The following is a 24,044-nucleotide window of genomic DNA, read 5'->3' as shown; positions in this document are numbered from 1 at the left end:
ATTTGATATTTAATTCACACTATTTCCCAAAATAACAGAAAATTATTTGATTTGAATGAAATACTGCTTTCTTTACTGATACTCTGAATATGTAAACCCAGATATATACTAGGGAAAGAAAAGGATAACAGTATTCAAAATACCAGGTCAGCCTTGATTGACAACCTCTCTCCTTTTTTCTTTAACAGTAAATAAGTAGGGACTAGCTCATCAGTGCTTCTTTGAATAAAGGATACAGTCTACAGAAAGTGACTCCACCATTCATCAGACTACTGATGGGGGCAAAAAGGAAATTCCTCTTAATACCAAGACTGAATACCAACTGGAGAAACAGAAGTGAATACATATCCTAAGTTATTTGTAAATAAAATAAATACTGCTTATATCCACTAACCATGAAAAATAGGGAACAGTAATCAGTTTTAGAAAGGACACATTTCCATGTTATTCTCAACTATATAGACTCTTTATGGAGAACATAGATAATTATGGCTATTTGTCTATCTAATTAAAATTCTGTTGGTCTTGCTACTGAGATGAAATAATATATGCAAACTGCTTTGTAAATCCAAGGCATGATATGTGAGCTATTATTACTGTTAAAAAAAAGCTGGTCAGAAGCATTTGTGTAATATTTTAAACTTTAAAACCTAAAATGATTAACCCAACAGCAGCATCTAACATACACCATGTCACAGTGTACTTAACTCAATCTTGAAATGAAGATATTTTCAAAATGGCTCTACATGATTACATTTACATTTTACCAACTACTAAGGAAGATTAATACAAGTTTTATCTTTTCAAACATCAAAAGATACTAATTAAGATTTGATGAATATGGTGAGAAGGTTCTTGCAGTCTAAAGAATTATTCTTTTACAAAATATACTCCCACTCATTGATCACATTTTAGAAGCAAACTCGAAATGCTCAGAAAATTTTAAAATATTACAAAATAATATCTTGGCGATGTTGTATTACCTAGTATTGAGTTTGGAAACCTTAAATCTCTTAATATACACTGATGAATAATTCTTTATTTAACTGGGCATGATCTAAGGGGTTGATCTCTTACAGCATCACTAGCCTATACTTATTTATGAAATAAATCTAAATTGGTCACCTCTCCAAAACCTAGTTGCATACACAGACATTGCCAATAAAGAATAACAACCTCTACACACATTTCTAGAGGGCTTTAAAGTTGGCAAAGTATTTTGCCCACCATGACTCTGGGAAATATCATTCCCTTTTTCTTTTTTTTAAACCCTTAACTTCTGTGTATTGGCTCCTAGGTGGAAGAGTAGTAAGGGTGGGCAATGGGGAACAAGTGACTTGCCCAGGGTCACACAGCTGGGAAGTGTCTGAGGTCGGATTTGAACCTAGGACCTCCTGTCTCTAGGCCTGACTCTCAATCCACTGAGCTACCCAGCTGCCCCCTCATTCCCTTTTTATAAGGGGGGGAACTTAGGTCTCATGATTCCAGCTCTAGGGTTATATGCATTCTATTCTACAGTTGTAAGTGTGAATTTGGGGTAAATCAAGGGTAACTAAGCACTCATCTTTGAACTGGACTGGAAGCCGACCCCATGGAACTCTGAGAGAATTCCGTTTGGGAGGGGCCAGTGAAGGAGGGAGTTTGGTGAAAATTCTGAAGATTCTAAACTGCCAACGACCAACTGCCAAAGACTCCGGAGAGGACTTTCAGCTCTCGAGTGGGCTTGGGGTGGATGGCTGTGGGTGGCTGGGAAGTTCTGGACAGGAATTTAGCTCTTCTGAACCCAAAATTCAGGGGCAACCTGGAGATCTCAACAGCAAAATCTTTCTACTAACTTCATTGACATGGAAGAAGAAGCCGAAAGAATTGTGCTCCATAATTGGCCTTAGTGCCTGGACTCTGGAGGGAGCAGGCACTTGGGAGACCCTTCCTTGATCCTTCTTATACCCCTTCCTTGCAGTTATTCCCCTGTTTGTTAGATAGTATTAAGGATAGAATATTGTGAGGGGAGGGAGAGTCAGTTTCTGAGTCAAAGCTACAGAAGAAACCAGAACTGCTCTCTTGTTGTGGGGTTCATAGTTGATAGAGAAGTGATCTCTGTACCCTCCTTCCTCAAAAATCCTCAAACATCCCTTACCTTATTATCCTGAATTCCTTCATCCTTATAATAAATATTTATTAGCTCATTAGTGGTAGCTTGGGGCTGTTACTTGGAAGGGAGGAAGACTGATCTTGTGGCTAAGGGGAAGACGAATACCAAATACTACCCTGAAGGGCAAAGGGACTAGAACTTGGGAGTGGGGAGGTTTGTCACCATAGTGCTGGCTCTGAGGGTGGGATCTAACCCATTGTGGTCACAACTGATCCCCAACATCTTCCTTCAACATCCCTACTATAGCTTTGCCATTTGGGAACCTTTTAGAGTGTATTCCTTTCTAAAAAGAAAGTAGAGTGATCTTAAATGACAGTTAGTTGTTGGTATTAATAATGAACACTGGTTTATACAGTTCTTCAATGCTCAACATAATTGGTCACTATTCCAAATAACTCAACAGAACAAATGCAAGGAGGCTCAACATTTTTTTAAAGTACATGAAGTACCTTGCATTTGTGCAAGATTTACTATTTTCAAATACCTTCAAATTAAGGTTAGCTCCTAGGATTATGACTCTGGAAATGGAGGACACCCAAGAGATCTCCTATTTCAATCCCTTAATTTTATAGATGAAGAAATTAAAGTTCAGGGTTTTTAAGAGACTAACCCAAAGTTACGCAGACAGCAAGTAGAATAGTCAGTATCTGAACTCAGGTCCTCCTGACTTAAAGTTTAGCACTCTGAGTTAAATACTTTTATCACAATTCCCCACTGCTTTGAGTTTCATTTAATTTTTACATCAAACAACCTATGAGCTAGGCTAGATGTTGTCTAGCTACTCTTTTTCCAGCCTGTATTTGCGAAGTAGTGTTTTAGAATCCAAGTGAAGAATGTTATATCTTATCAAATTTGGTTTTTTGAGATCTTTCTTAATTCAGATTCCATCATTCAATATGTGAACTGTCTTTTCAGGCTCCATGTTTTATGACAATATTTGATCCCTATTATGTGCTAAGTCTATGATAGATTCTAAGGAAACAGAGGAAAAAATGATACAGTTGCTGACCTTAAGAAATGTAGATTCTTGGGGGACCAGGAAGTGGGAAGAACAGTGATTTAAGGAATTAATAAGAATACTTATAGAAAAATATCAAGACTTACATTTGAGTTGAGAAAACAATTTCAAAAGAATGGGTTGGGAAAAGTATGGAAGATACCACTTTAGGCTATCTAATTCTGATTCTCTGTGATTCTTTGATTGAACATGAGAAATTCAGAAGGACTTCAAATTCTATGTCACCTATTAAAAAAATGTTCCTCATATTATGCTGTTAAGGTATTCTAAGAAAAACTTCATCTAGCATGAAATATTAGAAATGAACTTGCAATATAGACACAGGCCAAACAAACAATTTTCTCTCAATAATTTTCCTTCACAAAGAAATAAGTAACTGTGTCATTTAAAATCACTTGGGATACTTGGAACTACATTTCCCGCGATCCCCAATGGGTTTCCTGTTTTGGATTACGTATTGAAGGTGAGGGACTGTTTTAAAATAGGGGGAAGTGACTTTGAACTTCCTCTTTAGCTACCTGAGCTCACGGAGAGAGAAAAAGGTAAATGGCTGAGGTGATGTTGGAATAGGTTTCTTACAGACACGTGGTCAGTTTATCTCTATCAGCATGGCTTTTATTAAAATACTATTCTCCCTTCAAATCTTGGCCCTCATCATTTTTAATCATAACATAACTGAGAACTATTTATTCTGAATGTTTGGCACAATTCTGCCTAGACTTCTTATGTTTCTTTATGATCTTATATCAAAGCCCCAGAAAATCAGTACTCATTTCCCCACCTAAAAGATTCAATTTCAGAGGGAGAGTCAAGATGTTGGCTTAGAAGCAGCAAAAATTGATTTTTCTGTGAAAACCCTTCCACACCAATAAAAAACAAAGCACTTCAAAGGGGCACAAAAACCAAATCCAACAACAAGACAGAACTGTGGGACTCTCCTGCTCAATTCAACTTAAAAGGTATTCAGAGAAGGTTGAATTCTCAGGTTTAAGGAAACTGAAAGAAGGAAGGTTGCCCAGTGCCTCTTCCCCACCTACTGTGCTGAGACTTAGGCCATAGGTGGGATCTCAGGGAGAGGGCTCTAAATGGGACAGAGTACCCTGCCAACACAACAATGCAAAGCTTAAGGCTCTGACCACAGCTGGCAAGGAGGCAGCTAGAGGAGAGAAGCAGAGAAGAGGGCAAGCTGTCCACAGTTTTCAACCACCACACCTCCATCTTGGGCCTCTGCCTCTGGAAGTTTTGGCCTCAGGGCACATTCAACTCTACAGATCAGTTTAGCTAGCTTACTCCAGTTTATCAATAGTGCAGAAAAGAAGCCTCTAGAGCAGGGGTCTGCAACTTATGGCTCTGGAGCCATATCTGGCTCCACCTCCCGACCTGCCAGTCCGGGCAGAGTCCCAGGATGTGCCCCAGGAGGCCCTTCAGCCCCTGCCCCATATTCCAGTCTTCCGCCTCCATCCTCCTCCTTCCACAGGCAGGTGTTTATGGCTCTCACCGCCAAAAAGGTTGCCCACTGTTGCTCTAGAGGACAGAAAAGCTCAAACTCACAGAGCTAGCAAACAACCAGAAGAACAAATATACAAAATAGAAAGCCAAACTCAATAAGACAGAGCCACAAGTCTCTCCTACTTGATTCAACCTAAAAGGTATGTAGTCAATAGACTGACAATGCAGCTCAAAAAAAAGGGAAAAAAGCAACCACTTTAAAAAAAGATTTTATTTCAATTTTTAAATAATGTTATATTCTTTTTAAAATGGTAAAGTGCCACAATATAAAGCATTCAACCTGCTTACTTATAAGTAATGGAATATGGCTAGGAAAAAATATAAAAATGGGAAAAAATTACAAAAACAAAGATCACATTAAGGTCACAAAGTATAGAAATGGAGTGAAAACTAAAGTTGGAAAATAAAAACAGTATAATAATTTTAAAATGGTTGTTTAGGCTTATGCACATATAATTAGTTCAATGTATTCAGTTGTGTATTTTGTTTTTGCCTTATTCTATTACAGATATTTGTTAGCTTACAAAGCAAGAAATTTATGTATCAATTATAGCCTAATTATAAAACAAAGTATAAAAGTAGGAAGTTTTAAAACATTTAATGGTGTTAAGAATTGTAGCCCAGAGTACTGGGTCTTTAATGGGTGATAGTAGATTTTTTAAAAAAAAAGAATATATATGCATACATATATATGCACATCTATGTAAAATATACATAGAAGGCATACATTTAAAGTAATTAACTAATAAGTTTGATTCACAAACAACTGTAATGCTACTTTTCATCTAGAAGAGGCATATAATAGGTGAAATTTTGTTCATTGAGATTTCTATGAACCAAATGGTTCATAAGTTGGCAGTTTCACTGTTAGGTTATAAAATACAGAAGAATAACTAAATAGAAAATGTCAATTGCCAGCAGGGTAACAGTAATAAATACTATGGTCCCTTTCATCCTAGTTTCTCACATATTTACATGCAAATTAAGCCTCATGACATGAGTTCTGTTATTCCCATATTATGGATGGTAGAAACTTGTCAGGAGTTATTTTTTAAAGAGCTCTTAGCTCCTAGCACTGAGTGCCAAATGGAAACAAAATCTGCTTTCCTAAACACAGTCTAATCTTCTAAACACATGACATTACCATTTGTAAATTCAGCTACAAATATGTTAATTTCAGTCCCTCCTATATCACTGTTGAGTAGGGCATTTTCTATTCTCCATGTTATGTATAGATAATACAAAATCAGAACAATTTTAGTAGGCAATAAGTTTCCACTTCAAAATGAAGGGAAGTCTTAGACAGCTTTGAAGTGTGATAAGTGACTCAATTAAAAAGACTTCTCATAAAATACTTCCATGGCTCCATTTATAATAATCAGACTTCTGTCCTCACTGAAACAGTAACAACATGCTCTTAGAGCTTTTCCAATGGCTGTTGTCAGTGATCAATGAAAGAAAAAAAAGAGAACAGCAGTAGCTTATTCTGTACTCTGTATCTCTATTTCATCCACCACTGAAATAATGAAGATCTCCTAGGTATCAGAAGAATCCAAAGAAACTGAAGAGATTAAGAGGAAAACAAACGAAATTCATTTTGTCTGATATGGTGAAGTCTGAAACACATAGATGAACTATTTCAAAACATCGGCAATCCTTGGGAAAATACCTTTAATTTTGTCAATTCATTTATTTCCAACAAACAAATATCAATCAACAAGTCTTTATTTAGTATCCTATATATATATATATATATATATATATATATGCCAGGCAACGTGCTAAGCATTTGAAATATGTACATAATGACTCAAACAACTCCAAATTGCAAAGAACTTAAAGTATAATTGGGGAATACAAGAATAAAGAAGAAAGAGGTTAATTTCAATTACTTTTTTAAGAGGATGTTATTAGAAATGAAACTGAATCACTTAACTAAATTAATTAATAAAATGGCATTTCTATATTCACTGAGGATTGAGCCAAGTACTGCACACTACTGAACAATAGTGACTGTATATTCATTTTTTCCAATTGTTTATTATAACTCTCCATATCAATAAATCTGAATTTACTTCAAAGAACAAATGAAATGAAAAAAATGACAAAATTTCATTTTAATCGATTTCTTCATAATTACATTTTTTTGTGTCTGTTGCCACCAGGGAACATATTTACAGGTTCTCTATCATTCCCTAGCTATATAACTTGACAAGTCACTTGACCTTTTTAAGTCTACATTTCCTCAGTTGTTAAATGGGGATAATGACAGAACTTATCTCACAGGATTATTGTGAGGATAAAATAAAATAATATAAGTAAAGGGCTTTGCAAATATGCCTGTAAGCTACTACTAATATTATATAACTGATATCTTAGATTTAAAGTTTAAAAGGACTTAAGAAACCATCTAGAGATCATGTTGTTCAGTGGTTCCCAAAGTGGGCACTACCGCCCCCTAGTGGGTGCTGCAACAATCCAGGGTGGCAGTGATGGCCACAGATGCATTTATCTTTCCTATTAATTGCTATTAAAATTTAAAAAAAAATTAATTTCCTGGGGGCTAAGTAATATTTTTTCTGGAAAGGGGGCGGTAGGCCAAAAAAGTTTAGGAACCATTGATCTAGTTCATTTTCTACTTCCCAATAATGGGAGAGATGATTTCATCGGTTTAACAAAATCTTCAAAATCATAGTTGTGAAGTGTTTCAGACATCACTGGAAATGTAGGGGAAAAAAGTCAAGACAAAGAGTAGGTGACTCTGATTTTCATTTTTTGCAGGGAAATCCCATAATTATCTAAATTACATTCACCAAACATAAAAATATTAATTCAGAAAAAAAGAAATACTATTGTGCTCAAAGGAATAATAAACTGGAGGAATTCCATGGGAACTGGAAAGACCTCCAGGAACTGATGCAGAGTGAAAGGAGCAGACCCAGAAGAACACTGTACACAGAGACTGATATACTATGGTAAAATCGAATGTAATGGACTTCTGTACCAGCAGAAAGCAATGACACAGGACAGTTCTGAGGGATTTATGGTAAAGAATGCTACCCACATTCAGAGGAAGGACTGCAGGAGAGGAAACATATAAGAAAAACAACTGCTTGAATGCATGGGTTGAGGTGGACATGATTGGGGATGTAGACTCGAAACTACCACACCAATGCAACTATCAACAATTTGGAAATAGGTCTTGGTCAATGACACATGTTAAAACCAGTGGAAATGTGCATCGGCCATGGGTGGGGGGAGAGTGGGGGGTGAAGGGGAAAGTAGGAGCATGAATCATGTAACCATGTTAAAAATGAATATTTATAAATGTTTAAAAAAAAGTCTGTCTGCCTTTTGATCCAGCCATACAACTGCTGGGTTTATACCCCAAAGAGATCATAAGGACAAAGATTTGTACAAAAATATTTATAGCCATGCTCTTTATGGTGGCAAAAAAATTGGAAAATGAGGGTATGCCCTTCGATTGGGGAATGGCTGAAAAAATTGTGGTATCTGTTGGTGATGGAATACTATTGTGCTAAAAGGAATAATGAAGTAGAGGAATTCCATGTGAACTGGAATGACCTCTAGGAATTGATGCAGAGTGAAAGGAGCAGAACCAGGAGAACATTATAAACAGACACTGATACACTGTGGTATAATCAAATGTAATGGACTTCTCTACTAGCAGCAATGCAATGATCCAGGACAATTCTGAGGGACTTAGGAGAAAGAACATTATCCACATTCAGAAAAAGAACTGTGGGAGTAGAAACACAGAAGAAAAGCAACTGCTTGATCACATGGGTCGATGGGGATATGATTGTGGATGTAGACTCTAAGAGATCAACCCAATGCAAATATTAATAATATGGAAATAGGTCTTGATCAGTGACACACGTAAAACCCAGTGGAATTGCTCATTGGCTATGGGAGAGGGGTAGGAGGAGAGGAGAGAAAGAACACGAATCATGTAACCATAGAAAACTATTCTAAATTAATTTAATTAAATAAAAGTTTTCAAATAAAAAATGACCTTTATGAAGACAGATTTCTTAGAAACTTTAGACAAAGACTCATATGAATGACACAGTAAGATACTATTCTAGTCTTTCCTTAGTCCTCCTGCTCCTTACCCAAGCTAATCTTTCCACAATTAATCTGTACAAACATGTAAGTGCTCACTATATGCATAAACATAAACATAATAGTACACATGCATACTTGTGCATATTTAGTGTTTAGCTTTTTACTTCTTTTATAAAACAATATTAGGACTATTTCCTCAAATTTTTAGGGGAATGCACTGAGCTTCAAAAATAAATATAAGGGGGGAAAGCTGGGTAGCTCAGTGGATTGAGAGTCAGGCCTAGAGACTGGAGGTCCTAGGTTCAAATACAGCCTCAGACACTTCCCAGCTGTGTGACCCTGGGCAAATCACTTGATCCCCACTGCCCACTCTTACCACTCTTCCACCTATGAGCCAATACACATAAGTTAAGGGCCTAAAAAATAAATAAATAAACAAACAAACAAACAAATAAATGAATAAATAAATAAATGTAAGGAAATAACTCATTATCTGCTTTGGGTCAATAGATGCTCTTTTCTCTAAAAGGCTATTAAATTCCCTGAGGTAAGATACCACATCTTATTTTAACTTGCATTTCTGTTCATGACTAACAGAATACATTATGCATAGCAGTCCCTTAAACATCTATTGAATGAGTGAATTTTGGGGAAGATAGCTAACGTATAGTTTAGATGTGAGAGATACACTTGTGTATGAGAACAGAATGGCATTGCACAGAGTTTGGGCTACTGTACTATTTTCTGAAATAGTACAGCTATATTTTGGCAGAATTCCTTGTCATATAGGAATCACATAACTATGAGACATTCCAGATGGATAATACAACTGAATGATAGAAATCCTACATTGCATCTTGCTGACAATTCTAGATTGTTTGTCAAGTTAGCTAATTCTCTATTTGTAATGGTAAGTTCCCAAACTATAAGAAAAAAGACTATATCCCTAAATCATGGATTAACTAAAGGGCTTTACTCAAGTCTGAGTAGCTAAAGTTAGTAACAAGTTAACCTTGATTCTGTCATTAAGGTAGTGAATAGAAGCTCAGCTTGCTAAGTATTTTTACATTTTCTATAAAGACTGTCTTGTACCCAATATATATTGTTCCCTTCAGTATTTGCAAAAGAACTGGAAAACTTTTTATCTATACTTGTGGAGACCAAGACTTTAACGTTTAGAGATTACACAGCAGGAATTCTTGGTGAAGTTAAAGTGAATCAAATAGATATGATTTGGAGGTCCAAAATTAGAACTATGATTCTTCAGTGTAGAAACTCTCACTGCAAATGTGTAACATCAATTCATCAGTAATTTACAGTCTTTGAGAATTGCCTAAGGGATTAAGTCCCTGCCCCTTGATCACACTAATAATAATAATATAAACAGAAAATGCACCCAAGTCACCTTGACTCCATTCTGGTCACTTCTTCTCACTGTCTCTCATAATTTAAAAAAAAATTCCAAATTATTCAAAATCACCAAAGTACTTGGAAAAGGCATTTATATCATAGATGTATAGTTGATGCTTTTTATTAGCAAAAATCATTATCTCTGAATATGATAAGGGAAAATAATATCTATGTTATTATTTCTTACGGGATAGTTAGGAGGTATGAGACAGCCAGAAATCTGAGTCAAAAATCTTGAATTATTTCCTTAGTAGCTACTAAGTTATTTATCTATTTCTTTTTCAAATTTATTTGAAAGTAATAATGGAATTAATATGAATGACTGTAATCTCAATCTGCTGTAGTTTCTTTGAAAAGGATAGTCTATTCCTTGAGGGTCAGACTTGGGCCAGACAGGGATTAAACACAATTCCCCACAAGGGAAAAGAATGAATGAATACACTAAATAAACCACACAAGGGATTTGGGGAATGGGTGATGACAGAAATACACTAGGCTGGGTAACTGACAGTTGGCAGTTTAACTGCCCACCAAACTAATTAGAAATAACAAATTAACTTATTGTGGGTTCTGTTGGTATAGAGGAGAACAACAGGAAGTATATGAAACAAGGTTTAATGTTGTTAACGTAGGGAAAGAGGGTGAGGTTTTGTCTAACTATTTGGGAAGTACCAACTGTCAAATAGAATGTTAAGTATTAGCTGGCTTCCTTGCTACACTAAGCACTGACAAGCAGACAACCCTAGCTGAAGCTGGAGAGGGCTGGGAGATTGGGATTCTCACAATATTGGTCCAAGCTGATCCTTAGATGAATACAGGACACAGGAACCAAATCCTTGCTCAGCCAATAAATCCAGTAAGTTATGCATGTTTTATTTGGCAAATTTTGACACACCAAGCTCAAAATGTTGCCAATCACTGACCTAGGCTATTTTGCTAGACGGTCTCTCATATCTTCCTCACAAATCCCCAAATCCACAGGTTGTAGAGGCTCAGCTGACTGGATAACAGCTCCACACTCCTCCTTCCAGCACAGCCAAGTTCCCTCTCTCAACTCAAACCTCTCTCTGCATTCCATATTGGAATGTCCATAAACCCAGCTGAAGTTTTTGCTTTGGGCTGCCTGCTTCCTATCTTACCTTCATTGCTATCTTATAATCTACCTATAACATTTTATAAAAATATAGTTATCTTTAGAAATAGTTTTAAACTTTTTACTTTTGGAATTTAATTTTTTTTTCTTTCACAACTTCAACCATCATTTGTACGCTGATGATTCTCAAATTTCTACCTTTAATTTGACTACTCATCAAAACTAATCATTTTATCTTCAACTACTTATAAAAATCTCTACTTATTTAGTTGATAAGGAATAGGTCAAAAATATAACTTAGTTTGAATATTTCATCTGTAATAAATGGATAGAGAGAAGGATTGAATCAGATGATCTTTAAAGTTCTTACCAACTCAAGAGTCTCTTTCTAAAACAACAGCAAACAAAAATGAAAACCAAAAAAATCTCTTGCTAAAAGTTTCTCATTTCCATTAATGGGACTGCTATTGTCTCATAATCAAGATTAAAAACTGTTGTCATGTTTGAGTCTTCTTCCTCATTTATCTCCTAAAGCAATCACTTATAAAATATACTGATTTTTTCCTTTCCTTTCTCTTCATTTTCATTTTTGCTGTCATGATAAGCCTTTTTCATCTCATACCAGTACTACAACATCTTTCCAGTCACTTTCTCTGATTCCACCCTTCTAAATTTCTCAATCAACTATAGTATGTTCCATAGTAATCTTCCTAAAATTTTGGTATCTAATCATTTTTATATTAAAAACAAAATAATGCTATCCTATCTACAAGATCGAAACTCCTCAGTTTTGCATTCAAAATTCTCTATAATTTAGGCCCACAGTATAGATTGAATTGTGTTGCCTTCTACTCCCCCAGTACAAACCTTCACTTATCCACAACCCTTTAAAATCTGGCTTTCTTACTTCAATGTCAGTTGCTCTCTTTAGCCAAATCAACCATTTACTAAGTATCTACTTGTTCTAGGTATTAGGCCAAGTGTTAGAGATACAAAGAAAGGCAAAAATGTCCCTTACCCTCAAAGTAAAAAATAAAGGAGCATACAATATACTGAAGGAGACAATATGCAAATCACGCAAAAATAAGAATCATACAAGATTAAAGTTAATAACAGAAGGAAGGCACTAGGATTAAGGACAATGGAAAATGACTTTTTGTACAAAGTGACATTTTAATGGAAATTTGTGAAAAGGCATGATATGTTTGAGTAATATCAAAGAAGCCAGCATCCCTGGATTATAAAGAATGTATAAGAAAACTACAAAGAGTGGAAGGGGCCATATTATAAGGGACTTTAAAAGCCAACTAGGATTTTAACTTGAACTTGGAGTTAACAGGGAGCTACTGGAGTTTACTTAATGAGAGTGGAGGTGGATGACACTTTAGAAAGTTTATGTAGATAGTGGAGAGACTTTAAGCAGGGTAAACAGTTAGGAACAGTCTCCAAATTACAAAATCTGACGGTCTTTTCTTGGTCCTTAACTCATCCTCTTCAACTTAACTGCTACATTTGATCTCAGTCATCAGCTTCACTAGTATATTCTCACTTATCTGTGTTTTCATAACTACTACCTCTTGGTTCTCTTCCTACCCATCCATTTTAGTCTCCTTTGTCAGTTCATAATCCACATCATGATCCTTATGGGTCTCCCTCAAGACTATGTTCTTTCTGTGTATCCTTTTCAATATCTTTGACAGCTCCCTCTCCCTTATTCTTATATATCCAACCACTTGCTAATCTGATAATTTCTGCTTCTTCAACTTCACATAGCCACCAATTTATTCCAAGATGTCATGATCATTTAGATTATTTAAATTTCCTAATTGGTCGTTAGGCTTCAAGTATCTCTGAATCCCAAACCATTCTTCTATTCAACTAATAGAGATTGTCATTAAGGATAGCTATGTCATGTCACTTCTCTACTCAATAAATTCCAAAGGCTCACTAGAAAAAAATACAAATTCTTCTGGTTAGCTTCCAATGACTTCCAAAACCTGACCCCAATCTATCTCAGCTTCTTTATAAGTGGCTTCCCTTCCCACAGCCTACAATGCAGCCAAATTAGCCTTCTCTGTTCCTCATACATGACTCTCCAACTTTCATAGTTGTACCTTTACATTGGCTATCCTTCCTGACTAGAATACACTTTCTACCATTGCTTCAGAAAACCTCCATTTCTCTCAATGTCCAGTTCAAGTGCCACCTTCTACATCAGGCATCTCTTGAGCCTTCCAAATGCTATTGTTCTCCCTCCAACATTGAATTCTATTTATTCTGTACATATCTATATATTGTTGTAGTTAAATCAGGGAAAGTGAGAAGTGACAGGCAGAGGGAGAGAGAAAAATTCCAAAACTCTGGGGTCTATGACTCTGTTGTCAGTTAGTCCCTGGACTTAATCTCACTCTGGAGGTACTGGCTCTCTCTCTGGATACCCTGTCTGAATGGATCATCCATCAAGCTTTCACCGGCAGGAAGAGGTTTGAGTTTTGGTGAGACACACAGGTGAACTGTGTAGTCAAGAGCCTCACTCCTTTCTCCTTTGGATTTATGTTGTTGAGACCCTACTGGACTCCTGACAGACCCTGAAGGACAACAGCCATGAGATGTCCCTACAAACCCAGTGGACCTGTTACCTTCTAGCTTTTCCCTTACTCTTAAATACTACCAAAGGGGGAGGTATTCTGTAGATAACAGATACCTGGGTATAGTGAAATAACAAAATGTCTAACAGATTTAACCAGGAATATAGAACCAGAACCTCTGAAACCAAAGCCTGAACATCTGCAAGCCTTAAGCAAGCTTAAAGATGCCATTTCATCTGCTCCAGTTTTGGGAATCCCAAACTATACAAAACCATTTCAGTTGTTTGTTAATGAGATCAAAGGTGTTGCTTCTAGGGTACTGGCACAGACTTTGGGACAAAGTTATCATCCAATTGGATATTATAGTTGTCAGCTTGATCCAATAGCTGCAGGTACTGTACCTTTTCTAAGGGGGGTAGCTGCTGCTGCTGTGTTAGTCCAGAAGTCAGTAGATTTAGTTTTGGATGTCCACTGACTGTCTCTTGTTCACATCAGATAGAGACACTAAAGAGGAAATTTTGTACTCAAGTTTATTCAGTTCAACAAATTTCTAAGTATGAAATTATTCTCCTGGGTAGTGAGAACATTCAGTTGAGGAGATGTAGTGTATTAAATCCAGCTATGCTTCTCCCTGATTTGCCAAAGAATGATGAACCATTACATGAGTGTGTGTGGAAGTAGTTGATCTAGTTGATATGCCTAGGATGGATTTGAAAGAAACTCCCACTGAAATCCAGACTTGGTATTATTCACTGATGGTTCTTCATATTTGTGTAATGGAATTAGATGTACTGGTGCTGCAGTGGTCACATAATTTGAAACACTTTGGTATGGTTCATTAGCTAGTAATCTTAGTGCTCAAGAAGCAGAGTTAGTGTCATTGAACCAAGTCTGTCTTCCAGCTGATGGTAAAAATGCTGATATATATACACTCTTGGTATACATTTTCAGTATGTCATGCAATAGGAAAGATCTGGAAACAACGAGGTTTTATTACTATATCAGTAAAACCAATTGCACATGCAGAAATAATAACCGAGTTGTTGGATGCTATCCAAAAACCTAAACAGCTAGCGTAATCCATTGCAGAAATCATACTTGTGACAGAGATTCAGTCTCTAAAGGAAATCACAGAGCTGATGTAACTACAAAGTATGCTGCCTAGAATGCTCCAATGTATGTGATGAATTTGTCAACAATTGAGTCTGATGATTTAGAAAGAGCTTACGTAGACTCAGAAATGGAAGGAGAAGTTTGGAGCAAGGGAAGAACATGGAATATGGGTTGTAGATAATGGAAAACCACTGTTACCAAAAGATTTCTATACCTATTTGTGTCAAGCCATTCGTACAAAAGGTCATTTTGGTACACAAGCTGTATATTCTGTAAAAAGGCAATGAGTAGCACCAGGAATAAGTACTGTTACAAATAAGTTTTGTTTGACAAAAATTCAATCAAGGTGCATTCAGAAAGAAAGGTTGAGGTGGTAGACCTTTGGCATATGGTTTACAAATTGATCATATAAGCATACCAAAAGCTGGCAGATACAAGTATTGTCTTGGAATTGTGGATAGATTAGCTTAGTGGCCTGAAGCTTTTCCATCTACTATAAATACAGCTAGCTTTGTGGTGAAAGTGTTACTTAAGGAAATTATTCCAAGGTTTGGTATAACAATTAACATAGATTCTGATAAAGGATCTCACTGCACACAAGATATTCTTAAAAGAGTCTATGAGAATCTAAGAATAACACCTAAGTATCATATTCTTTATCATCCACAAAGTTCAGGTCAAGTGGAGTGAATGAATAGGGAATTCAAGTCTATGGTGGGGAAAATTCGTGCTGAAACTCATGTAAAATGGCCGGATATTCTTCCCATAGCTTTGTTTTACCTATGTACAAGAGCAAGAGCAGATTTGCATATATCATCTTATGAAATGCTTGCAAGCAAAGACATGTAAGGTGGTTTATACATCTCTCTTAGGAGGAGATTGTCAAATTGCTTCACATTTAAGTGCATTACAACAACGGCTTAGAGAGATGCATGATATAGGAGTACTGATCCAATCTGGTCCACTGTATTATTCTCTTCATAATTTTCAACCAGGTGATATGGTCTATGTGAGAAATTTTGCCAAAACACCAGCAACACAAGAGAGTTGTGTAGGTCCTTATACAATTGTATTAGTTTTACCATTTTCAGCAAAAGTATTAGGAAGAGATTTATGGTATCACTATTTGCATATTAAATTAGCTCGTGGAATTGATAATGAAAATGAAGAAATTGTTGAAAAAGAAGAGTTTGTGGAAAGTTGAGATTCATCAGTCAAATAGAGTCTGCAGTCAGAAAGATCAGTAAAAGAGGACCATTCCAGTAGAAGAGGACATTCAGATGGAAGAGGACATTGTTGATGAAGAGGAGGATCCAGAAAAATTGAAGGACATTGTGCAAAGACGGAAAGATTTATAAATATTAAGTAGATAAAGACTTTTAAAGAAAATTTACAATGAAGAGGATCAAAAGATTAATGGACTAATGTTCTAAGGAATTCGGGTAATGTAATATAGCAACATAATATATTAATATGCATTCATCAATACATATTGCTACCATGAACTTTGGAGAAGAAAAGATTTCTTCAAACAAGATAAGGAGGAAAATCTGAAGTTTTGATAGGTATAATGCATGCAACAGTAACATAACACAACATAACATAGCACTGATAACAAAACAAAAACATATATACAAAAACATAAACATGGTTAGAATACATTAATTCATTAGTTGAATGAGTGAAACAATATATAGTTAGGTACTAACAATATTATAATTAGTTGTAGGATAGTTACTAACAATGAATAGTTACTTAGTATAGAATTTAGTTTAGATTTTAGTTAATTTATAATAATAATAATAGGTTAGGGTTATTTTTAGAAGGTTATATTGAGATAGGGCTCTATCTAAGATATATTAGAATTTAGGTTTGTTAAGATAAAGCACTAACTTACATTACAAAATACATTGCAACATACATAACAAACATGCCTTACATAAAACATATGACATATTACAGATATGTAAATATGTATAAATAGTGTGTATTATAGTTAGGATTGTAAAACTGTATTATAGTGTATGAATATGTATATTGTAAAGAAATATAATGGCAGCCATGTTGGGTCAAGAGTGATAGATAATTACCTGCTTAGAATGCAGAATGAACTGAGGTGGCGTGAGCTTGGCGTGAGCCTGGCATGAGCCAGGGCAGTTGAAATTTGCCTATAAAAGGAACAGATCTGAACAGATCTTGGTCTCAGTTTTGTGATACTTTGTCTCTCTTTGGAGATATTTGGGCAAGGGTGGAGAAGGGTTTAGGTATAGCTTATACTCTCTTTACTCAGAACCTACTCTAGCTTATAGACTATTTCATCTGTATCCCATCAACCTCAATTCTCTGATTTATTATCAACAAGAAGATCTACAAAGAAATCTATCATCAGCAGGGTCAAGCCTTGACTCAGGGCTGAGGCCAAACAGGGCTTAGCCAGGCTGTGAGACAACCAAGATCCTTAATCAATAATAATCAAGCGAAGATTCATTAACAAGATATTCAACCTAGATTACTTAGGAAATCCCAATTCCCACTTTCCATCTTTACCCAGTTCCCCTTTCCCTAAACTTTCAACAATTAAACCATCTTTCCAAGAAGCCACTTGCCTGTGAATTCTCAAAGATCCAAGGGAGGCTTCAGTGATAGCCAGGAAGGGAGTTTTATTTCCAATATTCCTTTAACCATCAGTTAAGATCAAGTCAGAACAAGTCAATTAATTAATTAATCCTGATAGACCAAATATCCAAGCTCTACAGTGTATCAAGCTAAGAAATTTAGTCACTACTATCAACCCACAAGGGCTTCAGTTGGGACAAGGGTCAGCTGTGTTCTCTAATCAACTAATTCCTTAGTCATGCTGTTAGCCCTGGGTTACTGTTTTGTTATCTTTGGATTGGAGTAAGCAGATTCTACATAGTCTCTTATAACATCAGCTGTATTTGGGTTGACCTTTTGGGATCACTACTGTATCTAGGTGTCCCATTAGGATCATACAACACTCTCCAATTAATTCCCAATATTTGCATAGCAATATATGTAACATGTATGTAACTATTGGGGTATATATGTATAGCATACATGTATATTCTGTATGTATGTATTGTATATATATAAAATTATGTATGTGGTTAATATTTGATACTGGTTAAGTTTTATATACATACAGTTCTTTGTAAAATTTCATTTTTGTATAATAGGAATAAGATTTAATTTATAATAATATTGTTTTAAAATTTTCATCATGTGTATTTTGCATAAGTTTAATGGATTAGTTTAACTTTTATGTAAAAACTTATGCAATGTTGTGTTAATTATATTTTTCCAAAATTTCTAATTTTGCTGTTTATGCATTATAACAGCAATAGAATTTTTCTGTATTAGTTTATAAGAGTAGTACTTTATGATTTTAATGTTTTGCATGAAATTTGTGTTTATATTTCTATTTTGATGTTTGTTATTAATTTTCTTAATTTTGCTTTTGCATGTGTTTGATTTGTACTTTGAACCTTGTAACTGTTTATTGTATAATTTTCCTTTTTCCTTTCCTTGATTAAATCCCTAGAGTAAGGTAGTATTAGACAGGATAAGATAGATGAGTGCAGATTGTTATTTTGGGTAAGAATTTTGGTTTTACTCAAGTTTGTTAGTGTACAAATACCTAAATATTATTTACAACATTATTTTGGCTTTGTGCAAAGGGTGGGGGAACTGTTGTAGTGAAATCAGGGAAAGTGAGAAGTGACAGGCAGAGGGAGAGAGAAAATTCCAAAACTCTGGTGTCTGTGACTCTGGTGTCAGTTAGTCCCTGGACTTATTCTCTGAAGGTACTGGCTCTCTCTCTGGATATCCTGTCTGAGTGGATCATCCATCAAGCTTTCACTGGCCAGGAAGAGGTTGAGTTTTGGTGAGACACACCGGTGGGCTGTGTAGTCAAGAGCCTCACTCCCTCTCCTTTGGATTTATGTTGCTCAGACCCTACTGGACTCCTGACAGACCCTGAAGGACAACAACCTGAGATCTTCCTACAAACCCAGTGGCCCTGTTACCTTCCAGCTTTTCCCTTACTCTTAAATACTACCAAAAGGGGGGATTCTGGATAGGTTAAAGTATAGGTAGTTGGGTAAATTTAGGTAGAGATCAGAGTAGAAATCTGTTGGACCTTGGTGGGAGGAAATTGAGTTCTACCCCAGTCAGATCATCCCATTCCCTGCCCTTTATCTGTCCAGTTTATAATAAACCCTGTTACTATTACCTTGTCAGTCTCTCCCTGAATCCTTTCCCATATCTATAGGATTTTAAGTTATTGGCCCAATGACTATCAAGAACCTAGAAATCATTTAACTCTTTTTAATCATTATACCACCAACCCACTAATATTTATTTAGCCATCCACATTATTTATTTTTTCAATATGCACTTGTCCTCATAGTGGAATGTAGGCGCTTCAGAGCATAGGTAATTTCTATTTATATTCCCACTACCTATCACAGTACCTACCTCAGGGTAGGTGATTAACAAATGTTATGATAAATTTGGCCTATTATTAGTTGTTATCAATAGTTATTGATAGGCTATTGCTTATAAGGAGATTCAGTTGTTGGCAGTTGAGAAAATGATTGAACTGGTACTTGATAAATTCATCTAAAGACAGGTTATAAAAAAATTTATTTTAACTACTAAAAAGAAAACAGGGTAAGGAAAAGAAAAATAGAGATATTGAATTTGAGATATATATATATATATAGTTCCCTAAACTAAAGATTACTACTTAAAACCCAAATTTCCATGTTATTTCGCAAGGAGTTTCTTCTCTCCTGAAACTAGGCCTCATCTAAACTCCCTAATCTCTCTCAAGTATATTACTAACTACCTAAGCTAACCTATTTATAAATCTTCTTATATTTGTCTATAGATCCAACAACTGCTTTCTCTATCCAGTTAGAGATCTCACTGCCTGTCAGATATATCACAGACAGCTTCTTTCCCAGCCATTGCTCTCTGCTGCCTTCTGGTGGAGTACCAGAGAACTGCACTACCACTCTTCTCTCAGAAACCTTCCAAACCTTCTTAGATATCAAGATGTTATTCAAGCTATCACCAAATCTTCCAAATTTCTCAGAAACAGCTCTCTAGACACCCTTCCTCAACAAGGAAGATCCAGAGAGTGAGTGATCCATTGACCAACTGTTTTCTTAAGGGTCTCTGGGAATTCTCTACCTCTGACCTATTTAGAATTCTCTGACTGCTTAAAGGAACCATAAAAGATTTTAAACTATTTCTTTTAACCTTACTTCTGGCTAAAATCTATTCTTAATTAAGCTGATTATCTATTCAGTCTTCATAAAAATGCTAACTGTTTACTGATTGTTACCTGCTTGTGCCATGCTCACTACTGACTCCAACTATTTATATGGTTAACCTTGTTTAGAAAGCTTTTTCGTTCTCTATACAAAACATAACCATACTGTGAGATTCAACTCAAGTCATACTTCCTTCATGAGGCCCTCCCCAATGACCTCACATTCATTTCCAATATGCATATGAAACATGTCTGCATAGCTGATTTTGACATTTATCTTTTTACAATTCATTATTACTTAAGGTGATAATGTCTTAAGCAGCATGCTTGGCACACTGTAGGCTTGTGGATCAAGGTCTAAGGTTTATATATTCTCTCTCCAGTATATTCCTCAGAATATTTGTATATTTTCTCCCCATACTCTCTTCTCCCTCTTCATCTCTAGCTTCTTTGACTTTCTTCAAGTCTTAATTTTGGTAAATTTTTACCATCTTTTGGTAAGATGACATTTTCTATTTCTTTTGTACGTCCCTCAGTTCCTTGAATAGGGATACAGATAATAAAGATCTGCTGAATAAGTGAGAGCAGAGATACTATCATAAGATCAAAGGGTAAAAAAGATCAGACCCCTTTTTAGATATATGAAATTTGCAAAGCAAACATAAAATAGCATCTATGTATTTGTCAAGTAGCCATGTTGAAGAGAAAGTACCTAGGATAGAAGGAGAAGACAAATCAAGAATCTGAGCAAAAAAAAAAAAAAAAAAAGATTTCATGAGACATCAGGAAAAAATTACACAGGGAAACCCTGGGATCTGGCAACTAAAAAAAATAGGCTTCAAAGAAATCCTTTGGGGTTACCCTGTTCTCTATAACATAGCATATTCTTTTATGTACCAGTTATACTGTTAGAGAAACTGCCTAAATGTAGTCTAACACATGAAGTGTTACTGGGGATGGAATCAAGTTGGCCAGGGCAACTTTCATTCCAATTTTTAAAAAGTTTCTGAGGAAAGTTGGCTATTGAAAGAAGGAGGAGAAAGCATTTTAATTTAATTAGGATCTTAGAGAATGGTAAAATTGAAACACTGGCAGGAAAAAAGATTGCCTCCAAAACCTCTGACAAGTAGTACAAGAGGTTTCACTTGAAGACCTCCAAAAACAAGGAACCATTATTACTCTGAAAGCTTTAAATTTTACTATTTCTTTACATTAAGCCAAAGTTTGCTTTTTTTACAACTTTTATCCACTATCCTAAGATTTGCCTCCTAGAGACAATCAGAGCAAATTATATTTTCCTTATTCAGTCATTCAAATATTTTAACAACTATCATATTTTAAAATTAAATTATTTATATATTTTTTTAAAATAAACAAAAATCTGCTCTCTTTTCCTTCCATACATTCCTTCTGAAATAAGAAGGAAAGAAAAACACAATTCCTATTACAAGTATGTAGACAAGCAAAACAAATCTAAGAGCCATATTTAAAAGCAACATATATATATATATATATATCACATTCTGAGTCTTTCACCCCTCTATCAGGAGGTTAAGTAGCACGCTTCATCATTAGTTCTCTAGATTTATGGTCAGACATAACATACTATTATGTTCACCCAATATTTTCTCTTTCCACAGCTAAAAATTCCTGATTTTTTGAGATTTAGTCAGAAAAAAGCTCAGAAGGTAGTTAGCCTGTTATTCATTCTAACAGCATTAAGTACTCCTTTTATAGATAAACTGAGGCCAAGAGAGGTTAAATGGAGGCAGTTAGGTGGCACAGCAGATAGAATGTTGGACCTGGAGACAGGAAGATCTGAATTTAAATCTGCTTTTAGACATTTACTGGATGTGTGGTCCTAGGCAAGTCACTTAAGCTCTGCTTAATTTTCCTCAACTGTAAAATGAGGATATAATAGTAACAGTCTCTCAGGGTTGTTGAGGGATTAACTGAAGTAATATTTATAAAGCACTTGGCATACATAGTATATACTAATAAATGTTTCCTTGCTTCCTTAAGTGCTTTGCCTAGGGTTTCATAACTGGTAAGTGGCAGAAAAAGAATCTGACCCTGGTTTCTATAATTCTGACTCATGATGATACTTTCCCCAATAAGGGAAACCTGTATGTGGAACTAATTATGCATTATCATGAACAAGGCAATTAGTCTTTCTGAATCACATTTTTTTCAAAAGTAAGATGAATATACTAGACCCTACCTCACAGATTTGGAAGGATTGAGTGAGCTGATGTTTAGAAAAGGATAATAAGTTTTGCTTTAGATAAGTTGATATTGAGGTCTTTGACAACACACTAATTGGATAATAAATCCAGATAGCATGAACCTCAAAGGAGAAGAGAATGTTTATTGATAGTAATGGAAGTCTTAAAGTAGCAACAGTAAACAAGAAGTATTCAGTCTTTCCAAAATGATGACTTGGGGTTAGGAAAAAAGAATATCTAGTCCAGAGAGTTTGGCCAAGGATATAATGTTTTAAGGAAAGAGTCATTTCGGTGAGTACCAGAAGATATAAGGAATGATAAAAGGTTTATGATTTTTAAAAAATATTTAATTATAGAGGAGGTATATCAGAAATCAAAGCATTCATAACTATCTTAGTTGCCCTACTTTTAACATCTTAACAATGTCCATTTTTAACCACGGTGCCCAGAAATGAATGCAGTATTCCAGGTGAGTTTTAATGAGGGCAGAATAAAATGAGACTGTAACTTATTGATTCCTATAAACTATGCCTCTCTTAATGCAACCCAAAATCAAATGAGCATTTCTGACTGCCACATCATATTCCTTATGCAATAGTGAACTTCCAAATCCAGTAAAATCTTTGGATTTTTTTTTCATAACAGTTGCTATCTAGTCATGCCCCCTCCATTTTATACTTGCAATGACAACTGTTTGTACCCAAGTACAAGTTTTAGCCCTACTGAATTCAGATCTCTTCATGGTACTCTACTGAAGACTTTAAAAGTAACTGAACCATTTACTACTGAACTTTGAATCCAACCCAAGCACCTGATTGAATTATCATAAAATCCATTTTTCCATCTTCTCAACAACCCAGTGTACTTTATGAAAAGATGTCTTAAAATCTAGATAAACAATATCTATTGCATTCCTCTAATTTATTATTTTAATAATCCTGTAGAAAAGGGAAATGAGGTTAGTTTGGCATGATCTCAATTTGAAGCTATTATGACTCTTTGCTTCTCTGTCTAGATATTTGTCAACCATTTATTTTAATGATTCTTTCTAGGCTTTCCTGAGGAATTAAAATCATATTTACTGGTTAAAACCTTAAGATTCTTTTCTCTTCCTTCTGAACATATGAAACATAGCATCCATTACAGAGAAGTGATGGATTTAGGGTGCAAAATGAGACATACATAATTTTGTATAAAGTCACTGAGGAAATCCTGATTTGTTTAACAATGCATATTTTATTATAAGAAATATGTTGTTTTTCCTCCTTCAAGGGGTTGAGGGGGGGAGGGAGAGAAAATACATTTCAGTAAATTAAAGAAAAATAGAGAAATCAGGGGAGTGCAACATATGAGAAATCGTGCATGCCTTTTCAGATAAGGTCATTCATTGTATTATTTTCACTTAGTTGTTTTAATTTATCATAAGAGATCTTAGAATAAGAGTATTAATCTTAAAAGTGTTTATAAAAACATATCAATACAACTTTTTAAAAGAATATGGTAAGCTGAATAAAATATCTTTATCAAAGTAAAAAAAGAGGGACGTGA

The 24,044-nt window shown here is 35.3% G+C and overlaps 1 protein-coding gene across 1 annotated transcript in view; it reads right to left on the bottom strand.

The window, feature by feature from the left end:
• Nucleotides 1-24,044, bottom strand: part of LOC123242559 (pseudouridine 5'-phosphatase) — a 183,202-nt gene that overhangs the window by 73,705 nt on the left and 85,453 nt on the right. The window lies entirely within an intron of this gene.

This window comes from Gracilinanus agilis, chromosome 3, assembly GCF_016433145.1.
Source record: "Gracilinanus agilis isolate LMUSP501 chromosome 3, AgileGrace, whole genome shotgun sequence".
Classification (NCBI taxonomy): domain Eukaryota; kingdom Metazoa; phylum Chordata; class Mammalia; order Didelphimorphia; family Didelphidae; genus Gracilinanus; species Gracilinanus agilis.
This window is presented reverse-complemented; position numbering and strand designations above follow the sequence as displayed.